A 22789-nucleotide genomic window follows, 5' to 3' on the forward strand; every position below is an offset into this window, starting at 1 on the left:
TTTTTGAAAGTATTGTCCTGACCTAAATATTCCACCGTTGTACTCTCCACAAAGAGACATAGGTTTGTTTTTGGTTCCGCAATGGCTTTATATGCTATAAAAGGAAAATATATTATGTTTTCCAAATAAACGAAAATCACCTAACTGTAAATATATGGGAAAGTAACGGGTGCCACAAGTCGGCGTCTTATTGGGAGAACATGAGGGCACACGAAAGATTGGATAGATGATACTAAGAGAAAAGAAGTGTTATGTGAACACCACATATATCGTTGGCCCAACATTTCAGGTGTCGACCACTGTATATAAATTAAATATACCAATACCTATCTGCTTGAGTTAGTTAGTAGCTGGAATTATACTAAAATGAGAACAAACATAAATTCTTTTATAACAAAAACTTGATTTGGCTTACATTTTAATTGATTGCACAGGCAACTAATTCTTCCTGATACTTTTGTAAGCAAGTGAAAGTGTCAGTGCAACTACCCTCTGATATAAAATGGTGGTCCCTAGCAATATCGACAGTAGAAGAAGGCCGGTATCAAAATGTTATTGTACATAATGGACTATGAAAATTGAAGGTGTATTATAATATTACTTGTGAGGAAATATATATATATATATATATATTAATCCACGCATTTCAGTTTGTATCCCACACCACTTATTTCGGGATTTTGAAATTTTAATTTTCATACAACAATTGTAGAGGTTTTGTTTGTCTTATGCTAAGTTATACAACTCATACATACAATGTCAAGTCTTAATTGGTTACTTACATGAGTGTTCCAGATCTCATTCTCTTGTCTATATGTAATAGTACTTTGTTTCAAAAACCATATCTTAGTTATAAATCTACATCAATCGATAATCTTCATCAAGAAAATCTTGTTCTTTTGAGTTCATAAAAATAATGAATCAATTAAAAATATCTCCTAGCCGCTACATGCCATATGAAATTATTTCTCAGATACTTGATAAACTTTTGTGAGAATATTATATGTAGAGAATGGTTGAGATAATCAGCCAAGACCTTGAATACATCAACAATTACTTTGTGAAATTAGAGAAAAGGCCTTATCTCGTTTTCAATTCTTGGTGAAATCAATCGTAAGAAAAAGAAGTACGAGATCAAACTTTGACCCAGCTACTTAGCAGTTAGCTCCCAACACCAATTTGTTCTGCTTGAATGAAAAACATGTTTTTTATGAACAAATAAATATTTTCAAGAAGTTAGCAGTGGTTGAAAATTTTTATACTAGTATTGGTAGAAGGAATATTGGATATTCAAGAGGACTGATTTGTTTGGAAGTTGGAAAGTCTTATTAGGTAAATGGTTTTTTCCATTTCTTAAAAGAAGTAATCAATCCTAGTACTCTATAAAAATTAAATATTTTGTCTTCCATTCCATTGGATGTACTAACAACACGACTCTCGAAGGTTTAAGATTTGATTTCGGGAAAGAGTTCATAATCATGTGTATATTGAAATTGGGACAAGAAAACTTCAAATACATGATATACAAGATGGGTACCAAAAAATGGAGAGGAATTGGAAAACCAGATGTGCTAATTTCTGGTCATAGATTGCTAAATTGTGAATGTCCAATCCATACCACTGGTGGATTTCTTATTTGGAATGTTTACAGATCTAAATTTTAGTTTAATTCAATATTCCATACCCCCGTTTTGTAATATCTAATATGTATAACTTCACCACACAATGGATTCCCTTTTTATGATTGTTGCCAAACATAAATTTCTTCTTTTTATTAACTGAAAATATTTTCTAGCTTTAAAATCGAGCCGCAGATCTATAGGAATCTCGTGCAGTGAAAATATTTCCTTCACCATCGCATAAGAAACATGTTTAATTATCTCGTCTCACCATATATATCATTTTCTTTAACGAAAAATCTTTAATCATGAAAACAACAACATCTTTGATATGTTTCCACCACCATCATTATCATCATAAATTAGCAATATGTTTGATTTGTTGTTGCCATCATCATCAGAATCATTATTGTCGCGACCATCGTTATTATTATTAGCAGATCAACATCCTACATCATTTCAACTAACCTAATATATTATGCAAATATTTGTATCTTCATCATCATAACATAACACCATTAACAATTTTCTTTCAGGCAAAATAATCAACACATGTAAGCCAAAATATCAAAGAAATGACCTATAACAAACAAAATATTTGAAATACTCTACCTGTTTTGAACAAAAAATCTTCATCAACTTTCTTCATAATAATTTTCTCCACCTAAAACATTTTTTCATTTTACGGAAAAATATCTTTATGATAATAATTCTCCTTTTCAAATTTTTCTTCAATCATAAACATTAAATAACTCAAAAAGAAAATATATTTTTTAATCATAAAAGTTTTCTTCTTTTTCCCTCACAAAATAAATTGAAAACGTATCTTTTCAAAAACAGTTATCTTCTGTAAATCCCCTTCAACTCAACTCTTTGCATTGACTCTGATACCATGTGGGATTCCCGACATGATAGAGATAGAGCACAATAAAAATTAGGATTACATTGATAAAACTTTTGGATATTATAACTAATACAAATATGCGTTATATAGGAGTAACAAAAACTCTAAAACGCTAGACCCACTCACATTAATTCTCTAACTTTTAGCCACTCTATCACTAACTAACATTAAACTCCTAATTAAGAGAAAATAATCCCACTTTCCAGAAACACGTTTAACTCTTCAGGATTAGGATTATTCACCACATTTTTGTAAAGATCGGATCAATAATCAAATAACATAAATATATGCTAAATAAACATTAGTTTGTGTTTGGATTACTAATTCCTACACGTCCAAACCTTGCAGCCTCTAAAGGAATGGGATTTTGATGAAGTTTATAGAGATGGGATAATTAGAGCTTCTTGGGGAACCTATATGGGACCAAGATTTGAAGATTTTTTCCTGAAAAAATATAATAAAGTCATGTGCTGGTATTATCCAGTGACATACTATAAAAACAAGTTGCAGTTAGAGTTTTGATGGAGGAAATTTTTGGATGTGAATTTAAGACTTTTGAATCTATTACAGTTGGGTATGGTTTTCTTATTTCATATTTCAATTTTGGTTTGTACATGTAACCCCATATAACTTCATGTTGATGGTGTTCAAATTGTTGGCAAATAACTTGTTTTAGTTAAATGTCTATATCTGTGCTTCTGTGTTTACTGCATTTAGTTATTATGTTATTTTGTTAAATTTACTTTTCACACAGTCCCCCATGGAATTCAAGTTAAGAATAAGTAACTTTCTTCCACCATTTTTCTCCAACCCAATTTTATTAGGATTTCTAAGAGAACAACTCTGAATTAGGTTTTGATTAAGTTTCAAAGTTCAATTCGCTTAGACTGTTCTCCGGAGCACTAAAGACCTGCTTGGGTACCAATCTTTTAAGGTTAGTTCATTAGATATATCTATTTTTCTATGATATTTCGATTGCTTTTTCTTTTCTTTTTTCTTATTTGAGGAATTAATTTGTTGAACATGGGTTTTGATTCATTTTTAGATATCTGGGTTTTGTTGTTCATGTTTAGTTTTCGTAGTAAGAAGTTGAGTTGGTATTGATTGTGATGAAATTGAACGAAATTTTTTATTATTTAGTTTTGAGTTACATTTCTGCAAATGAGGGAGACAATGAGTGAATTATAATTGATGGTGATGCACTTTATCTTTTAACAAATTGAAAACCAACTATTGTTTTTAGAACTTTCTCATATCCCACTCTTTATATTTTTCACATAAAAATGGCGGCGGTTAACAAATGGAATTATGATTATAGAGATGTATGGAGTTTTAAGTTGATTTGTGAATCATTTTAAATTTAGAAAAAAAGTTGATGTCATCAAGTGAAACTTTAAAGTAAGAAGAGGTAGATAAAGAGGTCATAAAAACATGTAGCATTTAACATGCGGTTGTGGCTCGTAAGTTACTTACCAGTTCTAACTTTGCAGAACTCAGTACATTAATTGTCTTACTGCAGTTGTACTTTTAAACAATTTATACTTTATAGAAAACCTCAAGTTGAAATCACTCTTTGACCTCATGTCATGTGCCTTTTATTCCCCTTGGTTAGAAAGTTAGCATACCCATTTGTAATATTTACCTAGGTTTATTCTCCACTCATCTTTAGGTGTGGTCAGAGTCAGACATGAATAGATATCTTCACACAGAAAATAGTTATTGAGCACCGATATTCTTATGGTTCATCTGAATATTTTCATGAATCAGTTTCAACGTTTAGAGCTGTTCTATACAAGGTAATACATGTTTTATTTTATTTAACAACCTTTTTTAATGGAAACCATACACAATTCTCATCTGATGTCAATTGTATCTGCTATTGGAATGACGAGGGTACCAAGTACACGACAATCTTTTCGATATCAACCTATAAGTATGATACCTTGTGGGATCTAATACAGACATAAACTATCAAGAACATAGCAAACCACAAGGTATACACTTGGTATATAGTTACTAGTTCGAAACCTAACCTAATTATAGAGATCAACCCAAGTGTTTGGGATTAACATACAAGTGCAATTACTTTAATTATAACTTAAATAAATTATAATGTGGAAAGTAAAGTAAAGGAACACAACTATATTTTGTTAACAAGGAACTGCAAGTGCAGAAAAACCCAGGGACATAGTCCAGTTCTGAATACTCTCAGAATTAAGCCGTTATACAAAGACCACTACCAACTAATTGTGGCACTTGAGATTGCTTGTGGGAGGAAGCCGGTCGAAGTATATGGAGGACTCTTATTAGTAGAGCGGGTTTGGGAACTCTATGGAAGTGGTCGGATTACTGAAGCAGCCGATGAGAGACTAAATAAAAATTTCAACGAACGACAAATCCAACGGTTGATGGTTTTAGGATTATGGTGTGCACATCCTGATTATCGGTCAAGACCTTCAGCAAATTTAGTAAAAATATTTATTGATTTTATTATCATGGTCCCAATCTAAAAAAAAAGGGAAAAATACGTTTCAGTCCAAAAATCAATTCAAAGGTTCAGTTTAGTCCAGTCCTAGTCAACTAGGTACAAATTAGTCCAAAAAAATACACTAATAACCCTCATTATTTACTATTTAGTCTAAATATTTGCAATTTAGTCCACACTGATTCATGATGATCTTAACAATTTTAACTAATATAAAAAATAATCAAAAACAATTTATCTTTTGAACCACTCGTCCAAAATCGACAAACTTTATATATTTGGAAAGCATTTTCCGAGAGCTACAAAAAGAATACACATATGACTATATAATTTTAATTTTAGAAAATTTTTAAATTACATTTGTGTGTACAATTATGTATACCGCTACAAAGATCCAAAAAAATCCAAACTCCATGATAGCCAGACTGCCACCCTAGTCCGCACAGACTGAGAAAAAATATCAACCATGCCTATCCAACTGGAAAAAACAATGAACATAAGAAATCACAGTTTGAAAAGAAAGTGATTATCCTTTCACCAACATCCACATAAGAAATAAAGCAAAAAAACGATCAAAATAAAAAGTTAGTCGGTTTATGGTCAGAGATACAATCCATGTGGGCATTACTACACAAACTTAATATTGCTTCGAAATATCCCAGTACAGTGATTCATTGCACTTTACTGAAAAGGAGATTACTAACATGCACAACATCAATCATACTCACACCCATACCTACTTTTTCATGAGAAGTATATTGGTGCATCAATATATTCATCCATGTGAAACATTCCTAAAACCAATCCTTCGTAGCCACAAATAAACCTACTTTTTCATTGAAAATACACTGGTGCACCAATGTGTACACCCCTGCAAAACATGCATAAAATCGATCATTCATATTCACACTCGGGCACACTTTTTCATGGGAATTATACATGTGCAGCAATTGTACACACCTGTAAAACATGCAGAAAAACGATCATTCATAACCACACACAAACCTACTTTTACATGGGAATGACAGAGGTGCACCAATACGTACACCGCTTCAAAACATTCATAAAGATGATCATTCACAACCACACACAAACCTATTTTTTCATGGGAATTACTTCTCACAGGTGCACCAATATGTACACCGTTGTAAAACAAGGGAAACCTACTTTTTCATAAGATTTACACAGGTGCACCAATATGTACACCCCTGAACTATTTTTTTACTCGTCCATTTGAACCGTGATTTAAAAATATTTGGACAAATGACCCATTTTTCGTAATGAAAACTTGTAAATCTGAAATTAATCAAAGAAAACATGAATAAAGAAAAGGTTTTTGGTTGTGTTGCGCCTGCCTCAAACACTAGAAAATATGAACACGAATACGAAATCTCCAAATTAACGGATGCTAAAGCATCCTCTAACTATCTTGGTTGTTTCATAGGATATGCCAAAAAAAAATATCTTCAAGTCTGTAGTATTTTTCTTTTCTTTTATTTTTTGTTGTAACCTAGGCACTGATACGAAGAAATGTTCTTCTTTATTCACCGTCTAAGCAACTCCTCTTGGTATATATAGTTAAAATTCACTAAACCCTAACATTTTTATTAACCAATGATAAAAAGACATGTGGCTACATTAAAAATATTATTAAATTCAAAAGGATTAACACAAATACTGTTTTCCATATATTTTGCTTGCCTAATCAATTAACTCACGTGACAACTAAGGGAGAAGATTTCTTTCCTAATTGTTTGTTTACAAATTATATAGCAACTATTAATCACCCATAAATTAAATCTTTGACTAATCCGTCCATCCCCATTTATTTCACAAAAATGCTAGCTAAGGCAACATCTGTCCACATGTAACAAAATGAAAATTAATGACTTTAATTGAAAAACGAATATCCTATTAAATGATGACACGTGGCATTAAATTTTATTTTAAGCTCATCAATTAGCTAATCAATCCACTTTTCTCACGTTTCTCATCCTACTTACAAGGTAAATTCATTAATTGATAAGTATTTTAAAGTCCAACAACCAATGGTAAGAAACAAGTGTCAAGATTTGGTAATTAATATTAACTTTTTTACCATAACTAATCAAAACCTATTTGTTTTTTTTTTCTTTCTTTTTTTATTGGCAGGAAAGAAATGAGCGTGACTTATAACTAGATTTAAGCCGCGGTTACCAACATGAAGTAAATTACCAAAATACCCTTTTAAGTAAAATTACAAAATTGTCCTTTAGTAAAAGACGAAAATGCCCTTAAAATTAGAACAGATATTACATAACGGTTGAAAGATATTAGCTTGAATCTAATCAGGTTTTCATCTAGCGGTGAATATCGAATGCTTTGTTATCAAGGTAACTTGGATTGCAAACCCTGATTTGAAAACTATATAAAGGAGAACTCTAACAACTGGGAAACCTAATCCCCACACCTCCTGTGTGATACTAATTGCATAAGCTAGAGTCGATTCTCCTTTAACCTTAGGTTTTCAATGAAACCCTGTAGGTTAGCGACTTGAAGACTTCATTGGGATTGTGAAGTCAGACCCAACTATTTTCTCTGTAGTTGCGTGATCTGATCTTGCTGTTTCTATCGTGTTTGAGTACGATCGTCTTTAAGATTGGATCGAGATTTAATCTCCGATAGGCAAGATAAAAACTAATCACAAACATCTTCGTCTCATCGTTTGTGATTCCACAATATCTTGTTTCGCTACCATACGATTAAGATTATTTTGAGGTGATTGATATTTTTCTAGGTTGTTCTTCGGGAATATAAGTCCGGTATATCAATTGGTTCATGTTCACCTTGATTTATCAAAAACAAAACTCGTAGGTATTTTTGTGGGAGACAGATTTATCTATTCCTATAGATTTTTCTGTGTGAGATAGATTTGTTTATCTATTCTTCGACTTTGGGTCATGGCAACTCTTGGTTGTGGGTGAGATCAACTAAGGGAATCAAGTGCGTAGTATCCTGCTAGGATCATAGACGTAAGGAACGCAACTGTACCTTGAATCAGTGTGAGATTGATTAGGGTTCAACTACAGTCCAATTCGAAGTTCATTGGTAGTAGGCTAGTGTCTGTAGGGGCTTAATACAATGTGGTTTTCTAATCTGGACTAGGTCCCGGGGTTTTTCTGCATTTATGATTTCCTCGTTAACAAAACTCCTGGTATCTGTGTTATTTCTTTTCCGCATTATATTTTGTTATATAATTGAAATATCGCAGGTTGTGCGTTGAATCGATCAATTGGGAAACCCAACCTTTGGTTGCTGATTAAAATTGATTGATCCTTGAACATTGGTCTTTGGTACCGTTCAAGTTAATTCTCTTAAATTCAATCGGGATCCAAAATTCCTATTTGCTGATTGCAGATTGAATTGATAAAGAGAGATACAAAACTCTTTGATATACTTTTTTCTAGATTGAGTCTGATTGTCTAGATGATTCTCTTGAAAGTATATTGGAGTTTGTCTATTCAGATTGCCAAACAAATTTTTGGGTGTGGTTGTTAGGCCCCCGCTTTTTCATCAAGAAGTTAATCAGAGATATTATAGTTGAACTTGGAAAAGGATTTACTATTTAATAAATAAACTTCTTTGTCGGGTTAGATCTTCCAAGATCTGGATTAACAAGTTAACCAGATCAAGTCAAACAGAACTACTAGATTCAGATATTGAAGAGTAATCACCAAATGATATCTTGTCGATTTAAATACGAATAGCAATAACAAGTCTATCAAAAGATAAACCAGTTCTAGTCGGATCCTAAACGATCAAGTTTGTACACGAAGCAGATCACAAAGATATGAAACTAATAATAAATCAAAAGATAAACCCGCACAATGAAACTTGATTCCAACTTATGATCGATCACACACAAAACAAAGTCGGTTAACAATGGATGATTATAAGTCAATGTTAGATTTAAAAGACATATATGAACTATTGCTAGTCTCCTGATCTAGTTTGAGTGACCTTATGTCAGAAGAACAAGCTCTCCATATTAATCAAACAAGGTGCAATCAAGAGTTAACAACCGTCAGTAAATCGAATAAATAATCGAAAACTAAAATAACAATGTAATTATAGTTTCCCACCTACGGTACTAGTATACGCTTCTTTATCCCAAAGAAGTATTTAAACTAGCGACGTAAGAGATGTCACCTAATTTACATGTGAAAAAGCGGGGTTCTAACAACCACACCCAATATTTTACTTAGCAATTTGTATGGACTAACTCCAATATACTTTCAAGATAATCAACTAGATAGTCAGACTCAATCTTAAGAAAAGTATATCAAAGAGTTATATCTCAATTTCTCAGTTCAATCTGCAATAAAACAAATAGGAATTTGCGAGCCCGATTTAATATAAGAAATAACTTGGACGGTATCAAAAACCAATATCCAAGTGTCAATCAATTTAATCAACAACCAAAGGTTGGATTCACAATTGATTGAACTTACGCACAACCTATGGTATTTCAATTATATAAATAAATATAATGCGAAAAAGAAATAACATAGACACCGGAAGTTTTGTTAACAAGGAAACTTAAAATGCAGAAAAACCCCGAGACCTAATCCAGATTTGAACACCATACTGTATTAAGCCGCTACAGGCACTAGCCTACTCCAAGTTAACTTCGGACTGGAATGTAGTTGACCCCTAACCAATCTCACACTGATCAAGGTACAGTCGCGTTACTTACGCCTTTAGAACCACGCCGGATTTTGTGCACTTGATTCCCTTAGTTGATCTCACCCACAACCAAGAGTTTCTACGACCCAAAGTCGAAGACTTGGTAAACAAATATATCTCACACAGAAAAGTCTATAGGAATAGATAAATCTGTCTCCCACAGAAATACCTACGAGTTTTGTTCCGTCTTTTGATAAATCAAGGTGAACATGAACCAATTGATATACCAGACTTATATTCCCGAAGAACAACTTAAAAATATCAATCACCTCACAATAATCTTAATTTTATGGTAGCAAAACAAGATATTGTGGAACCACAAACGATGAGACGAAGATGTTTGTGACTACTTTTTATCTTGCCTATCGGAGATTAAATATCGAGCAAATCTTAGAGAAGATAGTACTCAATCACGATAGAAAACAGCAAGATCAGAACATGCAACTACAGAGAAAATAGTTGGGTCTGGCTTCACAATCCCAATGAAGTCTTCAAGTCGTTAACCTACAAGGACTCTAGTCGCAACTAGTATCACATAGGAGGTGTAGGGATTAGGTTTCCTAGTTGCTAGAGTTCTCCTTTATATAGTCTTGAAATCAGGGTTTGCAATCAATGTTACCTTGGTAACAAAGCATTCAATATTCACCGTTAGATGAAAACCTGATTAGACTCAAGCTAATATCTTTCAACCGTTAGATCGAACTTAGCTTGTTGCACACAAATGAAAAGTGACTTCATTTAGATATGAGTAACCGTACCTAAAAGTGTACACCTTTGTTGGCTCAAAATAGTTAACCGAAGTTATCCATATGAACACTTTCATATCAACCCCATTCATCTTAACCATAACTAGTTCAAATGACACAAATGAAACTAGTTCTAGAGTTGTTCAATTGTTTATATTCTCATAGAAGTATACAAGACACAATTGAAGCAAAATCGATTTTGATTCACTCGAATCAAGTCATGAACATTATATCCACGGTTCGCGAAAGATTGCATTCCTTATTATATAAATGTATTAGTTCATGAACAAACCGATTTTAGAACTTAACTTACTCAGGTATGCATACGGGTACGCATACCTAAGTAGCCGGACTAAGTTTGGGTTCGCCAGTATGCGAACGGGTACGCACACCACCAAACTCAGTAGAAATTCCCAGACCTGAACCTCACGCCAGTACGCGTACCGGTATGTGTACAAGGTTCTCGGACTTTCATTTAACCAACCAGTACGCATACGGGTATGCATACTATGGTTCCCGGACTTGGATCACATATATGCAAGTACGCATACTATGCTTGTATCCAATTATTCTAAACTCTCATTTCAACCATTTAAATATTCTCAGAAGACGAAAATAGTTGTCTCACACAAACTATTAGCTTCAAAGCAATTTTCAAGTGATCGAATGATCAATACGAAACATTCTGAGTCTACATCAAATGACTGTCTCACACAAATCATGTAAGATGTGACAAGGAAATTTTCACATGATCATCTTTTGACTTTCATCAAGAATATAAGATGAACTTGGTTAAAGCGAAATCTTACCAACACATATTTCGAGAAATATGTAAGCGAGTTAAACTCAGCTCTAAATATCAAATGTGCATAATTGAAATGTATATAGCTATCCGACTTTTGTCTCAAATGGGAGATAGAGTAGATAGAGTTTTGAGTGGTAGATGAGTTCAAGTATCCACATACCTTTTGTTAATGAAGTTCCACAAGCTCCCCTTAGTAGTTCTTCGTCTTCAATTGATGCACACCGTGAAGTCTAATGCTCAACTACACTTTTTATCCTAATCCTAGACTTAGCTATAAGTAGATTAAAAATCAAGACTTATAGTTTTGGCAACTAAACTTGACAAACAAACTTGAGATAGCAACAAATGCTCTAACAACATGAAGGGTATAAGGGAAATCTTCCATGTTGACCTAACTATATCTTCGGAAGGAGTTTTAAGCAACCAAGGTTCTACAAGAGCCGCATAAAGGTGAAGCAGAAAAGTAAGGAAAGTCCGAGATTTGAGGGAAAGGAAAAGAGAGATAAAAAAGGATATAATCGAGTTATTTTAGACCTTGTCGTGTATATAAAGGTGGCTGGGTGTCATATAATGATACAAGGAGTTTGGGGAGCTATAAAGGCATAGAAGAGAAGAATTCACGACCTACAGAGAAGTTTTTGTTGCTGCGGTTACTCAAGAACACCAAGAACATTGAGTTGCTAAAGTATGTCGCATAAACCTTGGTTTACTCAACATCAGAAGGGATTTATCGTTTTCGAGCAATGCTTGCAATAGATCTTTAGTAACTGTTTACTTCTTTCTGCAAATGTTTCTTGTAATAATGAGTCTGTAACGACAATACATCATTGCAAACTCGTTATTTTCATTATTTTCTCCCTTTTCACCTTTGCAAACACTTTTTGAGCCATGAATAAATCTTTTGAAAGTGTTTCTGACATGAGGATCTAAACCCCAACACTGGGATGAAGGAGGAAGCCATATTTCATGCTTATGGTAATTGTATTTAATTCTTTTATGACTTTTTGCATTGATTATTAATCTATTTCTGGTTTTTATTGAATGATTATGATTTCAATTGATGGGTCATGCTTAGTTTAAGACTTTTGATGTTTTATGATTTCGATCTGTAGTCATTATTTTCAAAATCTATCTTTGGCAAAGAGTCAGAGTCAATATTTGAGATATTATTGTTTAAGAACTAATATATGAATCACATGAATGAGTTGTATGGTGGAATCCTGACTCTCAGTCTCCCGTAATACCGTTATCATCTTTCACATATTTTGTAGTTTAATTTTGAATTAGGTCTAGAATCGAATCTTCACAAGTCTGAGTTGAACAAATCTTATTACCATTTTTTTCTACAATTATATTAAAATCACAACGATTTTTGGCGCTGCACAAACGAACTTGTTTTTAGGTTTAGTTTTTCTTTTAGTCTAGTTTAATTTAGGGTTTAAATTTTTTATTTTATTTTACGCCTTTTGATATTTCTTCGATTCTTTTCAGATTTGGACCGAAGCTAAAAAAAGGAAAGAAAAAGTGTTATAAAAGGAAAGCAAAGCCAAAGGAGGAAAGAAAAGAGGAACCCAAAAGGAGTGAAGAAGATTTTAATTTTAGATCTATTATATTTTTCATTAGTTTATTTTTGGAAAATTATATTAGGGTTTTCTATTATTTTTTGTACTCTTTCTTTTTCTTTTTGGACTTTTTGGATTTTATTTTTGAGACTTTTGGACATTATTATTTTTAAACCCTAAGGAAGGGTTAAAGGTAAATATAAACTTATACACGGAAGGAAGATGATTACGATGTTGTCTATGCACCTTGCGTTTGTACATTGATATAGGAGTTGGTGGCCCGAGTCGACTTCAACCGTTCATCGCCCGTCTGGTACGGGAGGTAAAACTCTAACCACCTATCAATCATCGTTCTCTTCTTTCCCTATTTAGGAAAATGATACCAAACGCGAACCTAAGATTAAAATATTGACTAGAACGAGACTGATAAGGTAAAGAGCTTGTTGAAAAGTAGTTCAAAAGGAATTTAAGTATTGGTTACTTTGTCATCCTAACTCAAAGTTCAGGATGATTACTGTAAGTTGAATCGCGTCGCCTTGTAACCAGAGGAAATGTTTCCACATAGGTAGGGGCATGCAAGCTCCTTTGAGTTTATCCAGTGTCTCTTTGACTTATTTTAATTCAAATCGTTCTAAGAGGTTCGCTAAAATTGTAACTTGTTGCCTTTCAGAATATCATAAGTTGTTTAGAAACAATCTAAGTGGAGTCATCATGCTTTTTGGTTGCTATATTCAATAGATTTGCTTGGCCGAGTTAGCCTTGTTTGTTCTTGTGTAAAATTCCCTTGCAGTTAGGAAGTCGGACTGGTAGTACAATATCCAATACAATGAATATCCGACTAAGTTTCAAAGTGGATGGTATTCGTATTATGGCCATAGTGTGAATAGTGGTTGGGAACACCAACCATTTGAAGGTTATGGCTCATACCATTGTTAGCCAAATTACTACTCGCATGTGTACTGGTCATATGAGCAAGAAAATCCTTCTATTTCTCTATAAGAACCTCTCAAGAGGTTAACTGAGTCAACACATAGAGGAGTAAACACATGCAACAATGAGTATTCCTCCTCTAGAGGAGTCCCTCAAGCAGTTAACAGAGATGTCATACATGGATGACTTAGTTATGAATGAAAGAACTGCAATAATGAGTGAACCTTCTTTAGAAGATACCCTCAAGTAGATAACTGAGAATACACTTAGGTTTGAGTTACGGATGAAGGAAACAATTGCTCAAAATAATCTTAATTACCAATACAATGTTTCCAGTATCAACCTTCAAAATGAGGATAATTATTCACATAATCAAGATAACGAGGTTAGATTTGGTAACACTACTTGTTTAAATGAGGCTCAACCATTTTTATGTTATTATAATGATGATTATGATGAGGATAGTGCTGATGAAGAATCTGAAATATGTAGGCATAGTGATCAGGAATTTGTTACTCCAAATGAGTTTCATGAAAATAATATTATTTCTGGTTCAGACTCTAATAATTTTAATGATTATTCACCTATTCAAAAGGACGAGGACTTGACTAGAGATAATACTATTTTAGACGATGTAGTATTTCCTTGTTACGAAGTCGATGATGGTTTAGAGGAACAGGTTTATCCTGAGAATATTATTTTAGAATCTAACGATTTATAAACAACAGTCTTATAAAAAGAAGATAAACTCGTAGAGATTTTAAATATGAGTGAGGATGCATCACCTGGTTATAACCTAGAAGAAGCAATTGACCATTTTCAAGATTCTAACAATCTAGAAATTAGGGAAATTGTGACTGGTCTATCTAGAGATACCCACAATTCTAAGTTTGGGGGTGATTGTCATTCTCATTCTCATTGTGTTTTTTTTTTTTTGAGTCTCAGAAAGATCCCTCACTTGGGACTTGACATATGTGCCTTCATCATTTTACAAGAGTATCTTCATACACATTTTCCCGAACCTAACGATGTTCAAAAAGAAGTTCAGTTATTAGAAACCCATCTTCTGGTTGATGTGGTTTAACCATGTGATAATACCAAGATTGACTTTGTTTTCCCACCAAAAACTTTTCTTCCAATTGTGAGAATGTATGAGTTTCAATGTGTCAGTTATTAAGTTTTGGGACTAAGCCTAAGTACTTTAGGAGATTATAATCGACACATCTGCTTAAGAATGACCACCACTTTCATTATGGTCAACTATGTGAGTCAAATGTGATTGAGTTGATCCCCAATTATTCAGGTTTTTATTATGTGCTTCTAATTTCTTATTTGAGTTTTTCCGGACTCCAAAGCCTAAACCTTTGGATCCCGCCAGTGAGGAAATCCACTCTGAAGAGATTTATCTAGACCCATCTATAGAACCCAGTTGATGGTAGTTTTTAGTTCAGGGCTAAAATTGTGAAACCCTGTATTTAATGTGCTGTCATTCTTCAAAGAGACAAAGCCATTTTGAAAGTGATGAGCGCATAGGCCTCTTTATTTACATATGTATTGAGAAATTCAATATACTTATATATGAAATTTATCCAGAATGGTGCATGTAGCAACAATCCCAAATATTCTGTAAATTTTATCTTTCACCTGCATTACTCACTAATGCATGGCCTGTCGAGTATTTATTTTATGCCATATTCCCCAGCTGAACTCTTGATATTGACATGACATGACGACTAATGTTCGGTCGCATATGAGTAGCATGAATCTCCCAAAATGTCAGGATTAAGACGTGCATGGAAATACTTAATCAGAGGCACGCAAAGTTATGCTTCCCTTTGAGATAAAATTAGTGATATTGTATTAATTCGCAAAATTCACCAAAATTGATTGATTTTGTGACATCTCACAGAATTCAATTTTCCTAACCTAATTTGCAAAGATTAAGTCTTTTTTGCGGCCTGCACAATATCTCGAACCCTATTGGTCGAGACCAAACCTAGGCAAGCTAGGAAATCGACCCGCCATGGACTAGTGGGAGCAAAATCCTACCAAAAGTGGAAAACGAGAAACAAAGAGAAACCGCGAAAAATATAGGCATCAGCAAAAGAGGCACGACCATATCACTTGGCCGGCCAGTTTGCCCTAACAGGCGCTGCCCGTGGCCGACCGGCCACTCCCCGTATTACTGCTTGCTGGCCCCTCTTTCTCATCGACCAATCAGATCGCTCTAAATACGTCGCACACATTTTTGATTAAAAGTGGAATCTGGCTGGTCGACACGCTTAATCCCTTAAGGAATCGAATGTAGACCGCCTATGTCAGTCTCAAAACGACCACAGCCGCACAATTTGGCCGGCTGATTTATCAAGCTTAGCTGCCTCCTGATGCGTCCGGACAAGCTCCATGGTGTACGCCGGCAGGCCTACTCATACTCCAGTCAATCGAAACCCTTACATCTTGCAAGAGGATCCTCAAACCGATTGCCCAAAGTAGGTTGACTGCGCGACTACAAAACCCTAATTTATGTTAGTAGCAATGCATTGCTGTCGCAAAACGATCTCGGCCGTCTAACTTTGCTAGCCGAATCGACTGTCCTAGATCTGACTTTAAGCAACCAGCAAGATGCGACTATGCTCGAAGACGGGCCCACTTTCATTCCTCCCAATCGGGATTTCCATAGCCTGCTAGAAACAACCAAAAATGCTAGCCCAAAAACAGGCCAGCCGCGCGGATGAAAAAGGGTTCCAAAGGAATTAAGACCACATATGGAAGTCTTAAATCAATCATGTCCGTCCAACTTCGCCGGCCGAATCGACTTGCCTAGATTTAATTCTAATCAATGGGCAAGGTACGGGCATACTCACCGGTGGCCTGGCTATAGCCCTGGCTGATCGAATTGCTCCCATCCCGCAGCTAACACCTAAAGTCTTTATCTCAAAACAGGTTGGCTACATGGACATAACAGCCTCATTACGGCCAGCGGAAACACATTATTGTCGCAAAACGATCTCGGCTGTCCAACTTCGCTAGCCGAATCGACCGACCTAGATCTGACTTTAGGAGACCAATAAGATGTCGTCGTGATCACCGTCCGTCCCTTTTCCATGAGGAACGATCGTCCAAACCATGGCCTACCCGTACGGCTCCTGAACGGCTGCCCAAAGGTGGCTAGTGGCGCTGCCTACAAAGGTCTCAAATGAATTCAACGGCATCCAACAACTGATGAAAATTATCTCAGCCACTCAATTTGTCTAGTAAATTCAAGCAGTCTAGATCTAATTTGAGCCGACCAATAGGATGTCAAAATGGCTACCAGCCATCACTCTCCATAAGGACCGACCAACTCATCTTTGGTGTACACGAATCGCTCCTGGAAGCATCCTGAAGATGGCCGGTCATGCTCCTTTTAATACATTAAGCTCCGCGACTACTGATAAGTGCATAATTCATATGATTTTAGTGTCCATTCCATACTTGTTTTAGCTATTATTCTTGCATATTTTCGTATTATTACTCTTGTTTTCTCTTGTTTGCCTCTAATAGGTGAATAATCCACAAAGGAGCTATAAAGTGCTGAAAAGAGTTAGGAAGAGAAGTATTCCAAGTATCCAAGTGCCAAAATCCAAGAGAAGTGTAAGAAGTGCGACGAAAAGGAGCAAAACGCTCAAAATCAAGAGAAGGGACAAATACCGATCTTAACTCATTCAAATTAAGTATTTCTCATTATCATGTTGAAGAGAATTGAAAGATAAAAATAAAGCAAAAAGAATGAGGTCATTCCGAGTTCGGATGAAGAAGTTGTGGCCAAAACAGTTTTTATCGAATACCGAAGATAGTGCAGTCCGCGAACTAGGTTCGCAGACTTAATTCCGAAAATTTCTGCTGGATTTTGAAGTTTGCAGGACTGGGTTCGCGAACTTAGGTAGTAGTAAACGTGTATTTACACTTTGGAAGGCCTAAGGGCACGTTTGGAGTCGTTAGGTCATATTTTTGGGTCGGGTTCCTGTACCAAACTAAATACGTGAAGGCCAAGCAATGTAAACCTATAAAAAGGTATTAGGTTATGTGAAATGATATCACTTCATTATTTCACGAAATTGTAAGTCTTGGAGAGGAGAAATATCAAAGCTAGGGTTTCGGAGCGATTCTCAATCGTAACGTTATCTCTTAACTTTTCTATCATGTATATCATGGATGTTTCTACATCCATGAGTAGCTAAACACCTATTGATTGAGGATGAATTCTAAGTTGTAAACAAGATTTGAGTTATTATATTAATCTACTTTGAAGTTCTTCATATGATTATCGTTTGTTTATACTAATTAATATTTATGATTGATTGATAGATTGTTTAGGTGGCCAACTAAATTGATTTGTTGATTCAATCTATTGATAGTATTGAGTTAGGAGATAAGTAATCGTCTAATAACTTGTACGCAAGTAGAGAACACAAAACCTTGCAGAGGGATTCTGTGGAGCGATTGTGTGTATAAACAACACTAAAAAGTGGATCTTGATCTAAGAGTCTAACTAGTAGGATCAACCTATAAATTCACAAAAGATAAAGCATTCGATTGGATTACACCTTGAGTGATCTACTACTTGGTGGTTCGTTGAATATAATCTGGTAAGCGAGAACTTCCGTATCCAGTGATATAAGGAGTTTAGGGGATAGCACTGATCTAGCTGTTATTCTACGGTTGGTGATAATCTGTGATTAACGACAAGTAGGCAATTATAATAACTAATTGACGGTTTATATTATCTCTCTCTATTGATTACAATACCACTTTATTTGCTTTGATTATTTATTTTGTTCACAATCTAAAACAAAACCCCCTTTGTGACACTTTGACAACTAAAACTCACTGCTCTTCGTTGGAAAGATCCTTATTTCAATTATATTACCAGTTAATTGTGTGGAAATAAGATTATTAATTTGATTGCACTTACGACACGCATTAAATTTTGGCGCCGCTGCCGGGAAGCAGTCGGTAGCTTTAGTTGTTATTTTTTAGTTTTATTATTGTTCTTAGAATTTCTTGTTAGTTTTTAATTTCGTTTTGCTAGATTTTCCGGGTACTTAATCTCTGACACTTAAAGACTGGGAATACCAGAGGTGCGGAATCCAAACTCGTAGAGGAACGGTGTTACAAGCACATCCACAGTTGCAAGAAGAACCTTTTTTATTTCAACAATGGTAGGCAGTACAAGTAATCCACCACCTCCACCTGCGGAGAGGAAGTTAGGAGAGTTGACATCTCCATGCTTAGATTCGCAACCACTGTGCATTACAATCACTAACCCAGTGGAGCTGAAGTTGAGCTTACTTCATCATCTGCCAAAGTTCAAGGGACTTCCAGATGAAGATCTGAATCGTCATCTTCGAAAATTTCAACAAAAGATGACGAGTCTTAGGCATAGTACTGAAGACAGTGATACAACATTGTTGCAAGCTTTTCAATTCTCTTTAATAGACTCAGCAGAAAAATGGTTGTATTACCTTCCTCCGGGGAGTATTACAAAATGGAATGAGATGAAAAAGCTATTTTTAGAGAAATATTTTCCTGCTTCAAAAGAAGCCTCTGTTCGTAAGGAGATTAGTGGTGTTCTTCAGATTAATGGGGAGTCTCTTTATGAATATTGAGATAGGTACAAAAATTTGGTGGCGAGCTGCCCTCACCACAACATATCACCAACACTCATCATTCAATATTTCTACGAAGGATTACTTCCAGAGTAACGAAATATGATTGATGCGGCTGCTGGTGGTTCACTTACTGAAAAGACAATCTCACAGGAAACCAGTTTGATTGAGAGCATGGCTTCGAATGCTCAACAATTTTATACCAGAAATGACTCAAATGTCAGAAGAGTTAGCAATATGGAGGAAAGTTCACAATCAGAGCAGAGGATAAACAATATAGAGAAGGTAGTACAAAGGATGGCGGAAGTAATCATTCCATCATACGAAGACAAAGTCGGGGTAAATGTTGTATTTCCTAATTAGAGGACAAGGTATGATCCATACTCCAATACTTACAATCCTGGTTGGAAAGATCACCCAAATTTTAGTTATGCTAACAAGCAAGCTGCAACTTCTAATCCATATGCAAGACATGGTGGTTTTCAACAACAGTTTCAGCAACCAGATAATTTTTTTGATGGGGGGATTTTGGATGGGGTGATGGGGGACCAATAAAAAACTTCCATTTGTCATTAATTTTGTTAACTAATTAGTCTTTTAATTCGTACAAAAAGGGTGTTTAGGTAATATAGTTGGTCGTCGGTTTCCTTTGTTTTTCTACTGAATTTGAAGGAAGAAAAACTTTCTTCATATTCATGGAGTTATACATAACAGACAACATGCGAAGAAGTTCAAAGATGTCAATTATTTTAGGTCATGTTCGGATTTTGTTTATTGATTTTTCCTTACTGATTTTGGATCTTTGTTTGATTTGGGGAAATATATATAATGTAAAATTAAAAGATTAAACTTTTATGTTCATGATTTTGGATCTTGATTGTAAATATCAAAAACATAAATTCCTAAGGTTTCAACGCAGTCAAAAACAATTACTTAAGAACAAACTTGGAAATTCATGAATCAAGATTTCAGATCAATTTCTGGAAGAGGTGGAAGAAAAATAGTACCGTAAGTTTTCTTCTTTATATAAAGATTTTGAGATGGCAGATTTTAGATGACAGTGAGTTTTGGTTATCTTCGTAGTTTCATACGGACGACGATTTACTTATGGACAAAATCGACATGAAAGATGCAGGTGGCGATGTTAGTCCAGAAAATCAAAAATCAAAAACTAAGAAGTGGGTTATCTTTCCCTCTGAGTTTTCATACGGATTTGATTCTTCATCATCTGCTTTTGAGAAGGTATTCTTGTCGGGTTAACTCACCGAACATATTATTAAATTCCATAAAAAACCCTTGCTTAAAAAATTAAGTAACTAAAATCAGTTAATTAAGAGAGACAAATGGCAGTTTTTTATTGGTCCCCCATCAACCCATCCAAAATCGCCCCCATCAAAAATTTTCTCCAACAACCACAACAAGAAAAAGAACAGGGTTCCTCCATTGATGATAAGCTTAACGCTATGATGCAAGGTATTACCTCTTTGTTTCAACAAAATCAGCAGAAAACCGACTCCGCCATTAAAGAATTACAGACTCAAGTGGGAAATTGGCAACTGCTATGAATCTTATGAATGCTCATGCGTCAACAACACTCCCATCACAACCTTTTGTGAACCCAAGAGAGCACGTTAATGCAGTAACTCTAAGAATTTGGAGACAAACTGAGGAGCCAAATCAACAAAAAGAGGTTAGTAACGACATCGAAAAGGAAGTAGAGGAGAAAACCCAAAGGAAAAGCCAACCTCTAACGGCCAACCTAAGGACACAGTTCCACTTTTACCATACCACCTCCTTTCCCTAGTCGTTTTGCCAAGTCGAAGAAGCAAGCTCAAGACAAGGAGATCATGGATATTTTCGGCAAGATACACATCAACATTCCATTTATTGAGGCCATCAAAACCGTACCCAGGTATGCCAAGGTTTTGAAGGATTTGTATACAAGGAAATATAGGTTGATTGCTAATGATATTACTCAAGTGGGCGAAAGTGCTACAACTATGTTATTAAAGAAGATGCCTACAAAGTGTGAAGATCCCGGCAGCTTCACAGTTCCCGTTACTATTGGTAACCGACGATTTGAGCGTGCTTTGCTTGATCTGGGAGCATCCATAAGTCTTATGTCAGCCGATGTTTATGATTCTTTGAATCTTGGATCTTTAAAATAGGCAAAGATCACTATTCAATTGGCTAACAAGTCCAATATATATCCTAAGGGAGTCGTGGAGGACGTGTTAGTTCAAGTGAATCAGTTAATCTTTCCGGTTGATTTTTACATTGGTGATATGCACAATGGAGATAATTGTTCATCTACTTCGTTACTTCTTGGGAGACCGTTTATGAAGACTGCAAAGACGAAGATTGATGTTGATAGTGGTGCACTCACTATGGAATTTTATAAGGAGATCATACGGTTCAATATTTTTGAAACCATGCGATATCCTAGTGATGTTCACTCAGCTTTCTCCATTGATTTTATTGGTTCGTTAGCACAACAAATGCTTGAATTGAATGTTGAAGACGAACTTGGAGTTGTGTTACGCAACATCATTGATTTGGACGTTCATGGACATCCGAACCTGGAAGTTGACTTAGCCAAAGAGCTAGTGGAGATGTGTGGTGCTTTAACAACACTACAAGAAGCAAAAACAGGTAATATTTCTTATATTTCTTTACCCATAACTAATGAGGTTCCATTACCTTCTATTGTGCAGGCACCGAAACTTGAATTGAAGCAACTTCCGGACCACCTAAAGTACGTGTACTTGGGTGACAAAGAAGAACTTCCGGTGATTATTGCAAAGAACCTCATACCAATACAAGAAGAACGTCTACTTAGGGTTCTGAAAGAACACAAAACGTCTATTGGTTGGACAATTGCCGACGTCAAAGGTATTAGTCCATCCATGTGCATGCATAGAATCCTAATGGAAGATGATTTTAAGCCTGTACGTGATGCTCAGCGTAGGCTTAACCCCCCAATGATGGAGGTGTGAAGAAAGAGATCCTCAAATTGCTAAGTGTGGGGGTGATTTACCCAATCTCTGACAGCAAATGGGTTAGCCCGGTACCGGTGGTGCCTAAGAAAGCAAGTGTCACTATTGTTAGAAATCAAGATGATGAACTCGTTCCTACAAGAGTTCAAACAGGATAAAGAGTGTGCATAGACTACATAAAACTTAATGCCGCAACCCGAAAGGATCACTTTTCTTTGTCTTTTATTGATCAGATGCTAGAGAGGTTAGCGGGACACTGCCATTATTGCTTTTTGGATGGCTATTCGGGGTACAATCAGATTTTTATTGCACCGGAGGATCAAGAGAAGACTACTTTCACTTGTCCCTTTGGTACGTTTGCCTATAGAC

The sequence above is a fragment of the Papaver somniferum genome, chromosome 1 (assembly GCF_003573695.1).
Source record: "Papaver somniferum cultivar HN1 chromosome 1, ASM357369v1, whole genome shotgun sequence".
NCBI lineage: Eukaryota > Viridiplantae > Streptophyta > Magnoliopsida > Ranunculales > Papaveraceae > Papaver > Papaver somniferum.